The sequence below is a fragment of the Ursus arctos genome, unplaced genomic scaffold (assembly GCF_023065955.2).
Source record: "Ursus arctos isolate Adak ecotype North America unplaced genomic scaffold, UrsArc2.0 scaffold_11, whole genome shotgun sequence".
NCBI lineage: Eukaryota > Metazoa > Chordata > Mammalia > Carnivora > Ursidae > Ursus > Ursus arctos.
Genome location: NW_026622775.1, coordinates 12,564,896 through 12,586,711, shown reverse-complemented (window position 1 = coordinate 12,586,711; position 21,816 = coordinate 12,564,896).

Sequence of the window (21,816 nt, the reverse complement as noted above, 5' to 3'; positions counted from 1 at the left end):
CCCCTACCGATCTTCCTAGTTCTTATGTTCCATAGATGAGAGAAATCATATGATAATTGTCTTTCTCTGCTTGACTTATTTCACTTCGCATTATCTCCTCCAGTGCCGTCCATGTTGCAACAAATGTTGAGAACTCGTTCTTTCTGATAGCTGAGTAATATTCCATTGTATATATGGACCACAGCTTCTTAATCCAGTCATCTGTTGAAGGGCATCTTGGTTCCTTCCACGGATTCGCTATTGTGGACAATGCTGCTATGAACATTGGGGTGCATATGGCCCTTCTCTTCACTACGTCTGTATCTTTGGGGTAAATACACAGTAGTGCAATGGCTGGGTCATAGGGTAGCTCAATTTTTAACTTTTTAAGGGACCTCCATGCTGTTTTCCAGAGTGGCTGTACCAACTTGCATTCACACCAACAATGTAGGAGGGATCCCCTTTCTCCACATCCTCTCCAGCAATTATGGTTTCTCGCCTTGTCAATTTTTGCCATTCTAACTGGCGTAAGGTGGTATCTTAGTTGGTTTTGATTTGAATTTCCCTGATGGCTAATGATTTTGAACATTTTTTCATGTGTCTGTTAGCCATTTGTATGTCCTCATTGGAAAAGTGTCTGTTCATATCTTCTGCCCATTTTATGATTTGTTTATTTGTTTCTCGCGTATTGAGTTTGAGAAGTTCTTTGTAGATCTTGGATACCAGTCTTTTATCTGTAGCATCATTTGCAAATATATTCTCCCATTCCATGGGCTGCCTCTTAGTTTTTCTGTTTCGTTGGCTGTGCAGAAGCTTTTTATCTTGATGAAGTCCCACAAGTTCATTTTATCTTTTGTTTCTCTTGCCTTTGGAGATGTGTCATGAAAAAGGTTGCTTTGGCCGATGTCGTAGAGGTTGCCGCCTATGTTCCCCTCTAGGATTTTGATGGATTCCTGTCTCACATTGAGGTCTTTCATCCATTTGGAGTTTATCTTTGCGTATGGTGTGAGAGAGTGGTCAAGTTTCATTCTTTTGCATGTAGCTGTCCAATTTTCCCAGCACCATTTATTGAAGAGACTGTCTTTTTTTCCACCGGATGTTTTTTCCTGCTTTATCAAAGATTAGTTGCCCAAAGAGCCAAGGGTCCATTTCTGGGTTCTCTGTTCTGTTCCATTGGTCTATGTGTCTGTTTTTGTGCCAGTACCATGCTGTCTTTGTGATCACAGCTTTGTAGTACAGCTCGAAATCCGGCATTGTGATGCCCCCAGCTTTGTTTTTCCTTTTCAACAGTTCCTTGGAGATTTGGGGCCTTTTCTGGCTCCATACAAATTTAAGGACTATTGTTCCAGTTCTTTGAAAAATGTCCTCGGTATTTTGATCGGGATAGCATTGAAAGTGTAGATTGATCTGGGCAGCATGGACATTTTAACTATGTTAATTCTTCCGATCTATGAGCATGGAATATTTTTCCATCTTTTTGTGTCTTCTTCATTTCTTTCAAGAATTATTTATAGTTTCTACGATATAGATCCTTTACGTCTCTGGTTGTTAGTTCCAAGGTAACGTATGGTTTTTGGTGCTATTGTAAATGGGATGGATTCCCTAATTTCTCTTTCTTCAGTCTCATTATTTGTGTATAGAAATGCAACTGATTTCTGAGCATTGATTTTGTATCCCGCCACATTACTGAATTGCTCTATAACTTCTAATAGTTTGGGAGTAGATTCTTTTGGGTTTTCCGTATAGAGTATCATGTCATCTGCAAAGAGAGACAGTTTGACTTCTTCTTTGCTGATTTGGATACCTTTTATCCCTTTTTGTTGTCTGATTGCTGTTGCAAGGACTTCTAGTACTATGTTGAATAATAGTGGCGAGAGTGGGCATCCTTGTCGTGTTCCTGATCTTAAGGGAAAAGCTTCCAGCTTTTCCCCATTGAGAATGATATTTGCTGTAGGCTTTTCATAGATGGTTTTTATGAGATTGAGGAATGTACCCTCTATCTCTACACTCTGAAGGGTTTTAATCAGGAAAAGATGCTGTATTTTGTCAAATGCTTTTTCTGCATCTATTGAGAGAATCATATGATTTCTGAATTTTTCTTTCTGGATAAAATTTAAGACCCCGATCAATTTGCGAATGTTGAACCACCCTTGCATCCCAGGGATGAATCCCACTTGGTCATGATGGATAATCCTTTCAATGTACAGTTGGATTCTATTTGCCAGGATCTTGTTGAGGATTTTGGCATCCATATTCTTTAGGGAAATCGGTCTGTAATTCTCCTTTTTGATGGGGTCTTTGCCTGGTTTTGGGATCAAGGTAATATTGGCCTCATAGAATGAGTTTGGTAGCTTTCCTTCTGTTTCTATTTTTTGAAATAGCTTTAGGAGAATAGGTATTATTTCTTCTTTGAATGTTTGGTAGAATTCCCCAGGAAAACCGTCCGGGCCTGGAATTTTGTTTTTTTGGAAGGTTGTTTATCACTGACTCAATCTCTTCATAATTAATTGGCCTGTTTAAAAAATCAATTTCTTCCTGTTTCAGTCTTGGTAGTTTATAGGTTTCCAGGAAGGCCTCTATCTCTTCCAGATTGCTTAATTTATTGGCATAAAGCTGTTGATAAAAGTTTCTAATAATCCTTCCAATTTCTTTGGTGTTGGTGGTGACCTCTCCTTTTTCATTCATAATTTTATTAATTTGGGTCCTTTATTCTTTTGGATAAGTCTTGCCAGTGGTCTGTCAATTTTATTAATTCTCTCAAAGAACCAGCTTCTAGTTCTGTTGATCTGTTCTACTGTAATCCTGGTTTCTAATTCATTGATTTCTGCTCTAATCTTGATCAACTGCTTTCTCGTGCGTGCGTTAGGCCTGTCCCTCTGTTGCTGTTCTAGCTTCTTGAGGTGAGAATATAAAAACTGCATTTTAGATTTTTCTATTCTTTTGAGTGAGGTTTGGATGGCTATGTATTTTCCCCTTAGGACTGCCTTTGCAGTGTCCCATGGGTTTTGGACTGTTGTGTTTTCATTCTCGTTGGTCTCCATAAATTGTTTAAATTGATTTTTGATTTCCTGGTTTATCGAATCATTCCTGAGCAGGATGGTTCTTAGTCTCCAAGTGTTTGAGTTTCTTCCAAATTTTTCCTTGTGGTTGAGTTCCAATTTCAAAGCATTGTGGTCTGAGAATATGCAGGGAATAATTTCACTCTTTTGGTATCGGTTGAGGCCTGTTTTGTGACCCAGAACATGGTCTATTCTTGAGAATGTTCCATGGGCATTAGAATAGAATGAGTATTCTTTGGTTCTGGGGTGTAGTGTTCTTTACATATCTTTGAGGTCCAACTCGTCGAGTATGGCATGCAAAGCCCTTGTTTCTTTGTCGATTTCTGCATGGGTTCTCTGTCTGTTTCTGATAGTGGAGTGTTGAGGTCCCCTAGTATTAACGTATTTTTATCTATATGTCTCTTTATTCTGGTTAAGAGTTGGCTTGTGTATCTTGCTGCTCCCCTGTTGGGGGCATATATATTTATAATTTCATATCCACTTGTTGGATACATCCTTTAAGAATAATATAGTGCCCTTCTGTGTCTCTAACTATAGTCTTTAGTTTAAAATCCAATCTGTCTGATATGAGAATTGCTACCCCAGCTTTCTTTTGAGGTCCATTGGCATGAAAGATGGTATTCCATCCCTTTACTTTCAGTTTGAATGTATCTTTATTTTTTTTTTTTATTTTTTTAATGATTTTTTATTATATTATGTTAGTCACCATACAGTATATCCCCGGTTTCCGATGTAAGGCTCGATGATTCATTAGTTGTGTATAACACCCAGTGCACCATGCAATACGTGCCCTCCTTACTACCCATCACCGGTCTATCCCATTCCCCCACCCCCCTCCCCTCTGAAGTCCTCAGTTTGTTTCTCATAGTCCATAGTCTCTCATGTTTCATTCCCCCTTCTGATTACCCCCCCCTTTCTTTATCCCTTTCTTCCCCTACTGATCATCCTAGTTCTTATGTTCCATAGATGAGAGAAATCATATGATAGTTGTCTTTCTCTGCTTGACTTATTTCACTTAGCATTATCTCCTCCAGTGCTGTCCATGTTGTAGCAAATGTTGAGAACTCGTTCTTTCTGATAGCTGAGTAATATTCCATTGTATATATGGACCACAACTTCTTAATCCAGTCATCTGTTGAAGGGCATCTCGGCTCCTTCCACGATTTAGCTATTGTGGACATTGCTGCTATGAACATTGGGGTGCATATGGCCCTTCTCTTCACTACGTCTGTATCTTTGGGGTAAATACCCAGTAGTGCAATGGCTGGATCATAGGGTAGCTCAATTTTTAACTTTTTAAGGGACCTCCACACTGTTTTCCAGAGTGGCTGTACCAACTTGCATTCCCACCAACAATGTAGGAGGGATCCCCTTTCTCCACATCCTCTCCAACAATTGTTGTTTCTTGCCTTGTCTATTTTTGCCATTCTAACTGGCGTAAGGTGGTATCTCAGTGTGGTTTTGATTTGAATTTCCTTGATGGCTAATGATTTTGAACATTTTTTCATGTGTCTGTTAGCCATTTGTATGTCTTCATTGGAAAAGTGTCTGTTCATATCTTCTGCCCATTTTTTGATTTGTTTATTTGTTTCTCGTGTATTGAGTTTGAGAAGTTCTTTGTAGATCTTGGATACCAGTCCTTTATCTGTAGTGTCATTTGCAAATATATTCTCCCATTCCGTGGGCTGCCTCTTAGTTTTTCTGACTGTTTCCTTGGCTGTGCAGAAACTTTTAATCTTGATGAAGTCCCATAAATTCATTTTATCTTTTGTTTCTCTTGCCTTTGGGGATGTGTCATGAAAAAAGTTGCTTTGGCCGATGTCGTAGAGGTTGTTGCCTATGTTCTCCTCTAGAATTTTGATGGATTCCTGTCTCACATTGAGGTCTTTCATCCATTTGGAGTTTATTTTTGTGTATGGTGTGAGATAGTGGTCAAGTTTCATTCTTTTGCATGTAGCTGTCCAATTTTCCCAGCACCATTTATTGAAGAGACTGTCTTTTTCCCACAGGATGTTTTTTCCTGCTTTATCAAATATTAGTTGCCCAAAGAGCCGAGGGTCCATTTCTGGGCTCTCTATTCTGTTCCATTGGTCTATATGTCTGTTTTTGTGCCAGTACCATGCTGTCTTTGTGATCACACCTTTGTAGTACAGCTCGAAATCCGGCATTGTGATGCCCCCAGCTTTGTTTTTCCTTTTCAACAGCTCCTTGGAGATTCGGGTCCTTTTCTGTTTCCATACAAATTTAAGGACTGTTTGTTCCAGTTCTTTGAAAAATGTCCTTGGTATTTTGATCGGGATAGCATTGAAAGTGTAGATTGCTCTGGGTAGCATGGACATTTTAACTATGTTAATTCTTCCGATCCATGAGCATGGAATATCTTTCCATCTTTTTATGTCTTCCTCAATGTCTTTCAAGAGTGATTTATAGTTTCTAGAATATAGGTCCTTTACGTCTCTGGTTAAGTTAATTCCAAGGTAACGTATGGTTTTTGGTGCTATTGTAAATGGGATGGATTCCCTAATTTCTCTTTCTTCGGTCTCGTTATTCATGTATAGAAATGCAACTGATTTCTGAGCATTTATTTTGTATCCCGCCACGTTACTGAATTGCTCTATAACTTCTAATAATTTGGGAGTGGCTTCTTTTGGGTTTTCCATATAGAGTATCATGTCATCTGCAAAGAGAGACATTTTGACTTCTTCTTTGCCAATTTGAATACCTTTGATCCCTTTTTGTCGTCTGATTGCTGTTGCAAGGACTTCTAGTACTATGTTGAATAATAGTGGCGAGAGTGGGCATCCTTGTCGGGTTCCTGATCTTAAGGGAAAGGCTTCCAGCTTTTCTCCATTGAGAATAATATTTGCAGTAGGCTTTTCATAGATGGCTTTTATGAGATTGAGAAATGTACCTTCTATTCCTACACTCTGAAGGGTTTTAATCAGGAAAGGATGCTGTATTTTGTCAAATGCTTTTTCGGCATCGATTGAGAGGATCATATGGTTCCTGAGTCTTTTCTTGTTGATATGATGTATCACGCTGATTGATTTGCGAATATTGAACCACGCTTGCATCCCAGGTATGAATCCCACTTGATCGTGATGGATAATCCTTTTAATGTACTGTTGGATTCTATTAGCAAGTATCTTGTTGAGGATTTTGGCGTCCATATTCATTAGGGAAATCGGTCTATAATTCTCCTTTTTGAGGGGGTCTTTGCCTGGTTTGGGGATCAAGGTAATATTGGCCTCATAGAATGAGTTTGGTAGCTTTCCTTCTGTTTCTATTTTTTGAAATAGCTTTAGGAGAATAGGTATTATTTCTTCTTTGAATGTTTGGTAGAATTCCCCAGGAAAACCGTCCGGGCCTGGAGTTTTGTTATTTGGAAGGTTGTTTATCACTGACTCAATTTCTTCATAATTAATTGGCCTGTTTAAGGAATCAATTTCTTCCGGTTTCAATCTTGGTAGTTTATAGGTTTCCAGGAAGGATTCCATCTCTTCCAGATTGCTTAGTTTATTGGCATATAGCTGTTGATAAAAATTTCTAATAATCCTTCCAATTTCAATGGTGCTCGTCGTGACCTCTCCTTTTTCATTCATAATTTTAATAATCTGGGTCCTTTCTCTTTTCTTTTGGATAAGTCTTGCCAGTGGTCTGTCAATTTTATTGATTCTCTCAAAGAACCAGCTTCTAGTCCTGTTGATCTGCTCTACTATACTTCTGGTTTCTGCTTGATTGATTTCAGCTCTAATTTTGGTCAACTGCTTCCTCGTGCGTGGATTAGGCCTGTCCCTCTGTTGCTGTTCCAGCTTCTTGAGGTGAGAATATAAAAACTGCATTTTAGATTTTTCTATTCTTTTGAGTGAGGCTTGGATGGCTATGTATTTCCCCCTTAGGACTGCCTTTGCAGTATCCCATAGGTTTTGGACTGTTGTATTTTCATTCTCATTGGTCTCCATAAATTGTTTAATTTGATTTTTGATTTCCTGGTTTATCGAGTCATTCTTGAGCAGTATGGCTCTTAGTCTCCATGTGTTTGAGTTTCTTCCAAATTTTTCCTTGTGGTTGAGTTCCAATTTCAGAGCGTTGTGGTCTGAGAATATGCAGGGGATAATTTCAATCTTTTGGTATCGGTTGAGACCTGTTTTGTGTCCCAGAACATGGTCTATTCTTGAGAATGTTCCATGGGCATTAGAATAGAATGAGTATTCTTTGGTTCTGGGGTGTAGTGTTCTATATATATCTATGAGGTCCAACTCGTCGAGTATGGCATTCAAAGCCTTTGATTCTTTGCTTAGTTTTTGCCAGGGTGTTCTGTCTATTTCTGATAGTGGAGTGTTGAGGTCCCCTACTATTAATGTATTTTCATTTATATGTCTCTTTATTCTGGATAAGAGTTGGCTTGTGTATCTTGCTGCTCCCCTGTTGGGGGCATATATATTTATAATTGTCATATCCACTTGTTGAATACTTCCCTTAAGAATAATATAGTGCCCTTCTGCGTCTCTAACTATAGTCTGTAGTTTAAAATCCAATTTATCTGATATGAGAATTGCTACCCCAGCTTTCTTTTGAGGACCATTTGCGTGAAAGATGGTACTCCATCCCCTTACTCTCAGTCTGAATGCATCTTTGGGTTTGAAATGAGTCTCTTGTAGACAGCAAATGGATGGGTCATTTCTTTTTATCCAATCTGCAACCCTGTGGCGTTTTATCGGATGGTTCAAACCATTTACATTAAGACTGATTACTGAGAGATATGATTTTAATGTTGCCATGTTGCCAGTAAAGTCTTTGTTTGTATTGGCTGTGACTTTCTGTTCTGTATCACTCTTGGGGCCTTTTTACTTTTATAGAACCCCCCGTAATATCTCCTGTAGGGCTGGTTTCGTAGTTACAAAATTGGTTAGTGACTGGCGATTCTGAAATGTCTTTATTTCTCCATCAATTCTGAATGACAGCCTTGCTGGATAAAGGATCCTTGGCTGCATGTTTTTCTCTGAAAGAGCTTTAAATATGCTCCCCCAACCCTTTCTCTCATTCCAGGTCTGTGTAGACAGGTCTGACGTAATTCTGATGCTTTTGCCTTGGTACGTGAGAAATTTCTTTGCCCTGGCCGCTTTCAATACTGTATCCTTGCATCTAATATTTGCGAATTGCACTATGACGTGACGTGGCGTAGGTTTGTCGTGGTTGAGCTTGGGAGGGGTCCTCTCTGCCTCTTGGACACGAATGTTTGTTTCCCTTGCTAGATTAGGGAAGTTTTCAGCTACAATTTGTTCAAATATCTCTTCTAGACCTCTGTTTTTCTCCACCCCCTCGGGGATGCCGATGATTCTAACATTGGATCGTTTCATTGAGTCAGTAATCTCCCGTAACCTACATTCGTGGGCATGGATTTTTTTAAGACCATCTTCTATTTTCATTTTTTCCTCTTATTAACCCATCCTCCAATTCACTAACCCTTTCCTCTGCTTCTGCGACCCTGGCTGTCAGAGCCTCTAGTTTTGCCTGCATTTGGCTCATAGAATTTTTAATTTCTGTCAGATTCACTCTCATTTCTGTCCTTAGGGATTCTATATTCTCAGTAACCTTTTCGTTTATACTTTTTTCAATTCTACTCATCATTTTGACCATCGTTACTCTGAATTCCATTTCTGATAATTTGGTTACATCCATATCCATTATTTCTGTGGCAGAGGCCACAGTCTCACTGTCTTTTCTTTGCTGGGGGGGGCTTCTCCTTCTTGTCATTCTGATGAAGAGAGGTTGCGGGGTTTCCAGAGCCCAAATTATTGACTGGGTCCCAGGCCGTGCCCCTTGTTTTATAGGGATCTTAGGGATGTGGGCTTCTTCTTTAAAGATTTTATTTATTTATTTATGTGGCAGCCAACCAGCGAGAGAGGGAACAGAAGCAGGGGAGTGGGAGAGGAAGAAGCAGGCTCCCAGCGGAGGAGCCCGATGAGGGACTCCTTTCCGGAACGCCGGGATCACGCCCTAAGCCGAAGGCAGGCGCTCAATGACTGCGCCACCCCGGCGCCTCGGGTTGTGGGCTTCTTGATTTTTCAGCCTGCCTTCTGGGGGAGGGGCCTGCCGCGCCGATACTCAGGCAGCCCTGTTTGGGTAGAGTCTCCGTGTCCCCTGCGAGGGGGGATGGGGATGGGCACTCTCTGAGCCGGTATTTCCAGGCTTTTGTTCTCTGGCGGCTTTCCCTGACGGTTTGCTGTGCCTCTTCTGAGAGTCAGAGCAGCAGCGGCCAAATTTCAGCCTCTGTCACAGAACAGAGGGATTGTGGCCCGTTCTCTACTAATGTTCTGGCCACTTTAACTCTGTTTCTGTTGGTGCTGCTCAACCCTGCAGCGTCCCGGGATGTGCGCCCCACACCCGGCGACCCTGCCCTCACTTCCAGGGCCGGCGCGTCTCTGTCCTTTGTGTTTCTAATGCCGCCAGCCGCCAGCCGCCCCGCGCGCGCTCCCAGATCTCCCGGTCTCAGTCTGGATCCAGTGAGCGCACCGGGATTCCGGGGTTCCGCGAGATGCCTGGTGGCGCGCGCACCCGGCTCACGGTCTCAGTCTGCTGTTTTGCGGGTGCCGACCGTGAGCCCCGCCCGCTCTCCCGTGCAAGTGGCTACCGCTTCCCGGCGCCCAAACATGGCGGCTCCCTCCCCCTTCCGTTTATCTTCCGATATCTGTGCACAGTTTCATGGCTCCCCGCTTCGTACCTCAATACTCAGCGCTGGAGATGTTCATTTGTAGAGATCCAGATGCGTCTTCCTGCGTCTCCGGCTGGTTCCGTGGTTGTTTAGGCTGGTCTGGTACCTATCCAGCTCGACTCGGAGGACCGGCTGAAAACGGTGTCTCCTACTCCTCCGCCATCTTAACTCCTCTCCCTGAATGTATCTTTAGGTTCAAAATGAGTCTCTTGTAGACAGCAAATGGATGGGTAATGTCTTTTTATCCAATCTGCAACCCTGTGGTGCTTTATGGGAGCATTTAGGCCATTTACATTGAGACTGATTATTGAGAGATTTGATTTTAATGATGCCATGTTGCCTGTAAAGTTTTTGTTCCTATAGATTGTGCCTTTCTGTTCTGTATCACTCTTGGGGGCTTTTTACTTTTATAGAACCCCCCTTAATATCTCCTGTAGGGCTGGTTTCGTGGTAACGAAATTGGTCAATGACTGGAGATTTTGGAAGGTCTTTATCTCTCCATCAATTCTGAATGACAGCCTTGCTGGATAAAGGATCCTTGGCTGCATGTTTTTCTCTGAAAGAGCTTTAAAAATGCCCCCCAACCCTTTCTCTCATTCCAGGTCTGTGTAGACAGGTCTGACATAATTCTGATACCTTTGCCTTGGTACGTGAGAAATTTCCTTGCCCTGGCCGCTTTCAGTAATGTATCCTTGGATCTAATATTTGTGAATTGCACTATAACGTGACGTGGCATAGGTTTGTCGTGGTTGAGCTTGGGAGGGTTCCTTTCTGCTTGTTGGACACGAAAGATTGTTTCCTTTTCTAGATTAGGGAAGTTTTCAGCTACCATTTGTTCAAATATCTCTTCTAGACCTCTTTTTTTCTCCACCCCTTCGGGGATGCCGATGATTCTGATATTGGGACGTTTCATTGAGTCAGTAATCTCCCGTAACCTACATTCCTGTGTGTGGATTTTTTTGAGTCTAGATTCTATTTTAGCTTTTTCTTCTACTAACCCATCCTCCAATTAGCTGATTCGTTCTTCTGCCTCATTCACCCTGGCCGTCAGAGCCTCTAGTTTTGACTGCATTTGGCTCATAGAATTTTTAATTTCTGCCAGGTTCGCTCTCATTTCCGCCCTTAGAGATTCTATATTCTCATTAACATTTTCGTTAATAGTTTTTTCAAGTCTACACATCATCTTGACCATTGTTACTCTGAATTCCATTTCTGATAATTTGGTTATATCCATATCCATTAGTTCTGTGGCAGAGGCCACAGACTCATTGTCTTTTCTTTGCTGGGCGGGGTTTCTCCTTCCGTCATTCTGATGAAGAGAGGGTGCGGGGTTTTCTAGAGCCCAAATTATTCACCGGGATCCGGGCCGTGTGCCCTTGTTTTATAGGGATCTTAGGGATGTGGGCTTCTTGATTTTTCAGCCTGCCTTCTGTGTTCTGGGGGAGGGGCCTGCCGTGCTGATACTCAGGCAACCCTGTTTGGGTAGAGTCTCCGTGTCCCCTGCCAGGGGGGATGGGGATGGGCATGCTGTGAGCAGGTATTTCCAGGCTTTTGTTCTCTGGCGGCTTTCCCTGGCTGTTTGCTGTGCCTGTTCGGAGAGTCAGAGCAGCAATGGCCGAATCTCAGCCTCTGTCTCAGAACAGAGGGATCGTGGACCGTTCTCCACTGATGTTCTGGCCACTTTAACTCTGTTTCTGTTGGTGCTGCTCAACCCTGCAGTGTCCCGGGATGTGCGCCCCACAGCCGGCGTCCCAGCCCTCACTTCCAGGGCCGGCGTGTCTCTGTCCTTTGTGTTTCTAATACCGCCAGCCGCCAGCCGCCCCACACGCTCAGCTCCGAAGCTCTGGCATTCAGTCTGGTCAGGCGCGTTCCCTGGCTCACGGTCTCAGTCTGCTCTCTCCCGGGTGCTGTCCGTGAGCCCGCCCGCTCCCCCGTGCAGGTGGCCTCTGCTTCCCGGCACCTGAACGCGGCGGCTCCCTCCCCCTTCCGTTTATCTTCCAATATCTGTGCGTGGTTCACGGCTCCCCACTTCGTACCTCAATACTCAGCTCTGGAGATGTTCATTTGTAGAGATCCAGATGTATCTTCCTGCGTCTCAGTATGATTCCGTGGTTGTTCAGGCTGGTCTGGTACCTATCCAACTCGACTCCGGGGACCGCCTGAAAAAGGGGTCCCCTACTCCTCCACCATCTTAACTCTCTCCTGGAAATTATCAGTTCTTAAGTGTTTACAACAGGTAAGAGATTGCCTTCTCAGTGTAATTATGTGTATGTTCTAAAATGAATAAATAATATTAAATCAAAATTTTTGATTTCAAGTAAGTTTTTTACTGCAGAATTGTTTCTTTAGGTATTAAAATATTTTCTCTTTATTTTCATTGATATTAATATTTACTAATAATTATTGATTTTAATTTCCTGGAACCTGTATATTATTTGGGGATAATATATTTAGAGCTTTGTCTTTCATTCAGGAATACACCTGCATTTATTTCAGTCTTTTAAAAAAATCTCTCTCAGAAAGGTTTTTATGTTTTCTTCAGGTAGATCCTTCAGATTAAGCTTATATATATTTGTATTTCATATATTTTTGCTATTGTGAATGAGGGTCCTTTTTTTTTTTTTTTTTTTAAGACTTGTATGTTTATTTTAGAGAGAGCAATGGAGGGGCAGAGGGAGAGGCAGTGAGCATCTTAAGCGGAGACCAATGGGATTTGATCTCATGGCCCTGAGATGAGAACCTGGACCAAAACCAAGTGTCCCACTCTGAGACGACTGTGCCACCCAGGTGCCCCATGAATGGGGGTTTTTAAAATAGTTTGTTACTGATTACTGTAATCTAAATATTTAGATTATTTCTGCTTTTTCTTCATGTGCTATTGTAGTTAGGTGCTTCTAAATCTGATGTGGTTTCGGAATATAGGTGAGGTTTGGTGGGGTGAGGTCTGGAGCTTATGACCAAGAAAGAATTCTTGAGATGTCTTTGGTACAGAATGGTGGTTTATTAAAGCATGGGGACAGGACCCATGGGCAGAAAGAGCCGCTGCACCAGGGTTGTGAGGGATGGCTGATTATATACTAGGGGAGTTGGGGGAAGAAAGGAAAAGGGAGGTTTCAAAAGAACTGTCATATGCTAGAGAGGACTTACAAGACAATGGAGGCCTTGCCATTGGCAAGTTAAGGTTGTTTACCCCTCTAGTAAGGCATTAACATAGTTGGGAGATTGCTTGAGGAATGTCACACATGTCCCACCCAGGAGTAGGGTGGGGGGAGGTTGCATCGTGTCAGTTTATGCTTTGTCTTCAGCCAGCCTTCTGCTTCCTCATCAAATCTATTTCTTTGGTTCATTGAAACTATATAGAATATCCCCTAGATTTCAGGTGCTTGGGTGGTGCAGTTGGTTAAGCCTCTGACTCTTGGTTTCAGCTCAGGTCATTATCACAGGGCCCTGATCTCAGGGTGGAGAGATCAAGCCCCATATCTGGCTCTGTGCTTAGCACAGAGACTGCTTAAGACTCCCTCTCCCCCACTCAAATAAATAAATCTTTATAAATTAAGAAAAAGAATATCCCCTTGATTTCAACAAAACCTATTTGTCTCATTTTGAGTAGCAGTAATTTATGAGAGGAGTGTGTTTCCTACCAAAAGGATTAGTCACACTAAGACTATTTGTAGATGTTTCAGAATTATTTTTCTGTGTATTTTTATTTGGCTACTTTCTTGCTTTTTTCATTTAATCTGTTTTATAGTTGGTCCCCTGAGCTTTCCTAGGCAAACAATCATATAATATAAAAAAATAAAATTGACCTTTCTTCTCCACCTGAAATATATAGTCATTGTTTCCTTTTTTGTTTTTTGTTTTTTGGCACTATATCAAATTTCAAGATAAGATTTTAGGGTTGATAGGTGACAACCTTGACTTGTTTGCAGTGTGAACGAGAATGCCTTTGGTATTTGGCATTGGGCAATTTTTTCGTAAGTTGTATTTATCACATTATGGATGGTTCATTTTATTCCCAGATTACCTTACTTTATTTTTAATCAAAACCTTTTCACGAACTGGGATAGTACTATATTTTCAAATTTGACCTATTAATGTAATTATTACATAAATAACTCTTATTTACTGGAATAATCATCCCACCTTTCCTTTCTGTTTCCTTTATTCCTTTTCTTCCTCTTTCCTTCTTCAGTAAACGTATATTATACGCTTGTCATGGATTCTTCTTTTTTTTAAATTTAAAGTTTAGTTAGTTAACATGCAGTGCAATATTGGTTTCTGTAGTAGAGTTCAGTGATTCATCACTTACATACAGCACCCAGTGCCATCACAAATGCTCTCCTTAATACCCATCACCCATCTAGCCCATCCCCCACCCAGCTCCCCTCCATCAGCAGTTCGTTCTTTAAGAGTTCTTTGTTACTGATTACTGTAATCTAAATATTTAGATTATTTCTGCTTTTTCTTCATGTGCTATTTCTTCATTTTGGTTTGTTTCCCTCCCTCCTTTTTTTCTTTTCCCCCTTCCCTTATGTTCATCTGTTTTCTTTCTTAAATATTGATTATTCTTTTAATGTAAAATTTAAAACCTTATGAATAATGTTAGTTGATGAAATGGAGCTTTCACTGGATAGTATTTTCTTTGGAATATTCTTCAAAAAGGTAGGTGAAATACTTATAACTTTTTAAGAAACTATGTTCTGTAGTACAAATAGCAGCCAGCTTTGTGGTACCTGGTAATTCTCCCCAAATGCAGCTAAGCTGTGTTTCACAAACACATGGAAGTCTAGTCAAACAAAAATAAGGAAATTTCTGCAAAATATATGTCAGTGTGGAAGCCAACCTCATTTTCTGCAATATAAAGACATCTAATATAAACGCACTTTAAAGCACTATTTTAAAGAAAAATAATGGGAAATAAATTTAGATAACTGATATTAACACTTGGACAGGCTTTTTTCCAACTCTAGAACTCCATTTCATGACAATTATCCTAAGTATGTCTCTATTATTTATTTATAATTTATCATCTATTATTTTAGTTAAGGCAAACTACACAGAAAAATAATTTTGGGACATCTACATATAGTCTTTAGCGTGACTAATCTTTTTGCTGGGAAACACACTCCTCTCATAAATTACTGCTGGTCAAAATTAGACAGTCAGTTTTTGTTGAAGAGGAAATTCTAAATAGTTGCAAAGAATCAAATTAATAAAGAACCGTCTAACTGCAATAGCGCGTGAATTTAAAAACAGAAAGTAGGGGTTTTGGTGGCAAATGAAAACATCTTGTCTTTAGTAATTAGAATTAAGAATATTCTGTGTTTAGTTGCAATTGAAAAGTTGAAGGTGCATTAAAATATCCTGAGTTGTTTGCCAGTTATTGTGAACCCAATCAATTAAAAAAAAAAGTTTATTTAAGGCAGCCATGAGAAGGAACTATAAATGCATCTTATTTCTATGATTGAAGTATACAGAACTATTACAGAACTAATGAAAACATCAGGAGCAAAGAGTTGACAATTGAGTATATTTAGAATATTAGAATGTCCTGTTACAGGTTTCCCCTGTAGGAGAATAATTCCATGTGGATAGGTGATTTCATGACAATAGTTATGTTGATGGCAGTGCCTGTTGGGATAAACTGAGGTAAGTTCCCTCTCATCTCTTTTTTTTTTTTTTAGATTTTTTTTATTTATTTATGTGACAGAGAGACAGCCAGCGAGAGAGGGAACACAGCAGGGGGAGTGGGAGAGGAAGAAGCAGGCTCCTAGCGGAGGAGCCCGATGTGGGACTCGATCCCGGAACGCCGGGATCACGCCCTGAGCCGAAGGCAGACGCTTTAACGACTGCGCTACCCAGGCGCCCGCCTCTCATCTCTTTTTTTCCAGTATTTCTATGGTGTTAGGACTCATGACGAAGGTATCTCACTTCTACTTTTTATTTGGGAAAAGAAAAATTGACTACCTAACCATTTGATCCAGTAAATTGAATCCCATGGTGAAATTTTTGGCATTACTAATATTCAAAGCAATGAAAATAAACAACAATGAAGCAATTTTAACATCTTTTAAATTAGTATAAATATTAAAACTGATAATAGCTTAATCCTGGCAAATTCCCAATAAAGCTGAAATGTTAAATGTGAATTCATATACCTCTTGAAAACAATTTGGTGACATATATCATAAGCAATAGAAAAGTTTATACTTTTTGACTCTGTAATTCTACTCTTGAGAATTTATCCTGAAGAAACTCTTCAAAAGAAGAAAAAAGAGCTGTGGGCATAAAGAAACATATTACAGCAAATATAGTGAAAAATGGAGAATAAATCTAACACTAAAAACATGGAATAATTAAGTAAATCAAGGTGTAGGCAGTTGATGTCATATTATGGTGTTTTTAGGTAAAAATTATAAAATGGTTCAACATGGAAAAGTGTTTGTGATATGAGGCTAAGTGGTAAAAAAGTAAAAAGCAAAATTTTGTGTACTTGCACCTATAAACCCATGTGGAAATACACTGGAAAGAAAAGCTAAAAAGTGGAGATAACTGACTTTAGACATGTAAATTATAGATTTTTTTCCTTCTAAAATGTATTTTAATGCTTTAAATGTATGTATTGCATTTTAATGGCTAATTAGCTAATGGCTATTGATGATTTATTAAAATATTCATGAAAAACTAATTCCTTCCTGCAGTTCATAGTTTAAGCCCCAGCCATTTCCTATTTAACAGTATGGGTTCATAGCACTATCTGAAACATACACAGCATTTGATGGTTTCAGTGAATCTGCTGTGGAGATAAGTGTAATCTAGGGCATTGCTTAGGTTTGTTTAGCTGATAAAACATGTTCTACATATTTCATCTATTTATGTAAAAGTAATTTACCTAATTCCAGAATACATCTGTATTTGCTTATGACAGTATCATGTATAATCACAAAGGTGGTTAAACTTTAGAGTTGTAGGGCAAGGGTATATTATTTGATAAAGAAAAAGATCTACAATGAAAATAAAATATTTAGAGAATTGAAAAAATATGCACACCTGCACGTGCATATCTAATTACGTTTCATCCTTTTCTCAGTGTATGGTCAGGGTACTTAGACATTTTGGGAGTTTAGCAGTCATATAGATCAGGGGTTATAAATCCAAATCCTGTAAGGGCCAGGCTAGGAGCATAAAAAAACAAAGGGTTTCATTTACAGTGTGTGACCTGACCAAAGAGGTGGTCAGTGGCTCAGGTCTTGCTGTTTGCTGTGGGAAAATATAGGCAAAGGGTTCAAAAGAAGCCAGACAGGACACCTGGGGGCTCAGTCGGTTAAGTGTCTGCCTTCGGCTAGGGTGATGATCTCAGGGTCCTGGAATCAAGTCCCACATCAGGCTACCTACTCAGTGGGGAGTCTGTTTCTCCGTCTGCCTGCTGCTCCCCGCTCCCCCTGCTCTGCTGTCTCACTCTCTCTCTCTAATAAATAAATAAAACCTTAAAAAAAAAAAAAGCCAGACAGATAACCTAGAGTTTTATGTAAAAACTCTTTTTAGCATTGAAATTAATTCATATTAAGGAAATGAAAACACAGTGAGTCAAACAAAATACATTTATTTACCTGTCATGTCCAGCTTAGAGCAGCCAGTTTGTGGTTTTAGTATAAAACATTTTATTTTATTTAATTAATTCTATTTTAGAAATAAAGCATGAAACTCAAAGAAGTGAAATGACTTGTCTAAGATTACAGCAAATTAGCCACAGATCTGCCTCTAGAACCAAGTCTCCTGAGCCTTGGTTCTTTGTTTCTGGCAAAACTGATTTTTTTTTTTTTTTGTCTACTAAGGGAAGAATTCTTTAAATACGTTTAAATGTCCCAAAGAAAAGATGTAAAAGTATTTGTAGCTACAGAATATGGGGAATATTTTATTTATATAGAACAATTAATTTTAGAACTAGCTTCTAAAACTACTTTTGCATAAATTTTCTAAAGTTCAAATTTCCCCTGTACATCAAACCAACAACTATCACTACTTTTCCCACAGATAAACAGGTACAAAGTACAAGTGTGAAGCATTCTGCCAGTATTAGAGTAAATGACTCCTCTTAGAAAGGGACATCATAAAGAAAAGTAGGAACTTAGTCATCTTTCTAAACCCCAAGGGACTGGCTTTTGAGACACTATTTTAAATGGGATTGTTGTGCTGCCTTGCTCATGTATCAAATCTCCAAGAAGAAGAGCCTCAGAATATTGAGCTCCGGATCTGTTTGCTGTTTCAGAATAATGAATAACTTGCAATATTATTTACATTTTTCCATTTCCAATGTATAATAAGTCACTTTCTCTAGCCCAAGACTGTAGTTGCATTGTAATGTTTTTTGGTCATTAACCCAGCACCCCTACTTATGCCAAGCAACTCAAAGGATTTCTATTTAAAAGAATTTTTTACATACACTAAGTAATGGTTATTATAAAAAATATTTTGGCAAGATGAAATACCTTATTCTGAGTCTCCCCTTTTTGGTTTTATTTCTCAATCTCAGTCAATCTAGTCCTTCTAATCTTCAGTAAGTCTTCCTAAAACATTGCCTTGATTACGTCATTCTTCCGCTCAGAAACTCTCAGGTTTGTCATCAGAGATAAATGTCTAAATCAAGGGCCCCAAATGAGGAGCACCCAGCATACTGCAGCCCATTGACAGGGATACCACAGGATTTTTGTAAAAATTGAGGGAAGTGCAGTGGACATCTTCCAGGCACCGTCAAAACTACTATCTCAGGGTAGTTCACAGCTTTAGTATTTGATTATGCTGCAGTTCCTTTTGATGATGACATCTTATCTTTTCATAGGTTTTTTTCATGAGTTTTTAATAATTGCTATGACAAAAAGCATGAAATGAAATGGGACATGAAGTGAGAGTGGTGGCATCCAGTCTGATCTTGACTCTTGAGAAATAGTGCGGTGCCCAACAGGTAATATACATCCCATTTGCAAATAATTATGGTTCCTTATGAATGAAATAATATGCATTTTTTTTCTTTAAATGTATGTATATTTATTTTTCAAATGATTACTAACTTGTTAGGACATAAATACTTATAAGTTGTTTGAGCCTAATTACTTAATAAATGAAAATCTTAAGAATTTCTTTTGGTCTAAAGGTGCCATGAAAAAATTACTGAGATAGAAAGGATGCCATGAATCCAGAAGACTTGGGAATCTGTGGCCAAGCCTTTTAGGTTTGCATTCAGTGTTTAAATATCACCCCAATTCTTTTTAGTTTATATTAGACCATTTCCTTGTTTTAATTCTCTATTATTTCTAGAATGGTGCGTCCATTATCTCTTGATTGTGGTATATCCAGTTAGTACCTTGCATACTTACTTCCCAACCTGCATTTTTGTCCATATACTTTCTGCATGTGGCAGTATAATTTGTTGAGCTATTAATTTATGTCTTGCTATCTCTTTTCCCCCTCCCTTGTCCAAACAGGTTCTCAGACATTTGTTGATCTTCGAATAAGGGAATGGGTGTTTCTTCTAATCAGAAAATAGAAGCTATTGATAGACAAACTGTTTTCCTGATTTTATTTTATTCAGAAGGCCAAAGTCCTTGAGAGCTTTATGTTTGGAATTGGGGGAGAGCAAGAAGGGGACTGTGTTGATGGTAGAGAGAAAAGAGAAAAGGAGAATGCATTGGTTCTGTAGGCCTACTGCAACAAATTAGTAATAAATAAAGTAATTTCACAATTTTTGCCTATCCAAGTGCATAAAATGTAGTGCCATTACAACCACACTTAGTCCCCGCCCATTCTCCAAGACTGAGCTCAAATTCCTTTTCTCTCTAACCAAACTCAGGCTAAAGCTATTCCTTTCTTCTTTGTAGTGATTGTCACTTTCTTTTGGTAATTAATTTTGTGTTGCCTCATATCCTTTCTCCCTTCTCAAAGTATTTGCATTTTATGCACGTGAAGCTATTTGTCATCTCACATCTTTATCTTGTTTCTCTACTATATTAGATTTTAGCTCCTTTAAAGAAGGGATTCTATTTTATAAATCTGGCAGCCCTCACAATTTTTATCATTACACACTCAATACGTAGGGATTTAATTTTATTTATTGCTTGTACCTTTTGTTCCTGGTATTCATACCTCTCCCTGTTTGGTATACTTTAAATATAGATTTAAAAGCAAGGTAGTATCTGGTATTTCTCCAATGCAAACAAATTATTTGCATTTTTATAAGAAAGTGTTCAGCTGGCAAATATTCCTTATGATTGCAACCAACCCATCCCAAGATAAATGACAAGTGAAAAAAGTAGGTTTTGTTTTCTAAGTCCCTTGGCATTTCAGGTTCACTAGGATTGCTTCCTTCTGTGTTGAGCAGCATTGCTAGCCAACCTTGGCAGTTTCTGAATTTCACAATCTAGTTTGCTTTATCAGCAGTATATGGCAGTGAGCTCTAAGTGAGAAATAAATTGCAATCTGATATACAAACAAATCCTCTGGGGCTCAGTAGGTGTTCCTATGGGGATGCTCTGCTCTACTGATTTCTTTTCCTTGGTGTGTAACTTATATTGGAACTGGAAATAATTCAAAACTTAGGGAAAATTAATCTCACAATACTCAGTCATTTTCAAAGAAAACTCAATTAGTCTTTCACATCTAAGACAAAGGAGCATGTTCATTTTCTTCTGTTTGACTGGAAACAGAGACAGACTTAAAGTGAGAACTCCTGATATCAGTGAAACTTTTTTCAGTTCCAAAACATTCTATGCCCAGACTGGATTTGAAGAGCTCCCAGGAAATCTATAAGTCACATGTTCTATGGTCAGACCGTCAGATTTCAGATCTGGCATTATCTTTGACTTGTCATGTATATTTCTTGTTTAAACCTGAGAAACTTAAGAGTTGGTAATATCCTTTTTAGTTACCCAATAGTGTTTATTTAACTGCACTTACTCAAAATGACTGTTAGAGTATTTAATCAACTTATAAAGAAAATAAATATCTTAGATTTTTCTTGCCAAATTATAATTTTTTTGTTATGTTTTATTTTGTTTCAAGTTTTTATTTAAATTATAGTTGGTTAACATACAGTGTAATATTGGTTTTAGGAGTAGAATTTAGTGATTTGTCACTTACATACAACACCCAGTGCTCATTGCAACAGGTGCTCTCCTTACCTATCACCCATTTAGCCCAACCCCCACCCACCTCCCCTCCAGAAACCTCAGTTTGGTCTCTGTAGTTAAGAATGTTTTATGGTTTACCACCCTCTCTCTTTTTTTTCCTCCTCTTCCCCTGTGTTCATCTGTTTTGTTTCTTAAATTCCACATCTGAGTGAAATCGTATGGTGTTTGTCTTTCTCTGACTGACTTATTTTGCTTAGCATAGTATACTCTAGCTCCATACATGTTGTTGTAAATAACAAGATTTCATTCTTTTTGATGGCTGAGTAATATTGTAATATTGCAATATATATATATATATATATATATATGTAACATATCATATTGGAACTGGAATACCATATGTGACGTGTGTGTGTGTGTGTGTTTCTTTATCCATTTATCAGTCAATAGACATTGAACATTTAGACTCTTTCCATAATTTGGCTATTAATAATGCTGCTATAAGCATCAGGTGCATGTACCCCTTCGAATCAGTATTTCTGTTTCCTTTGTGTAAATACCTAGTAGTGCAATAGCTGGATTGTAGGGCATTTCTATTTTTTAACTTTTTGAGGAAATTCTATACTGTTTTCCAGAGTGGCTGCACCAGTTTGCATTCCCACTAACCGTGTAAGAGGGTTCCCCTTTCTCCGCATCCTCACCAACATCTGTTGTTTCCTGTTTTGTTAATTTTAACCATTCTGACAGCTGTTAGATGATATCTCATCATAGTTTTGATTTATATTTCCCTGACGATGTGTGATGTTGAGCATCTTTTCATGTGTCTGTTAGCCATCTGGGTATTTTCTTTGGGAAAACATCTATTCATGTCTTGTGCTCAATTCTTGTGCCCATATCTTATCAGATATGCCATTTGTGAATATCTTCTCCTTTTCCATAG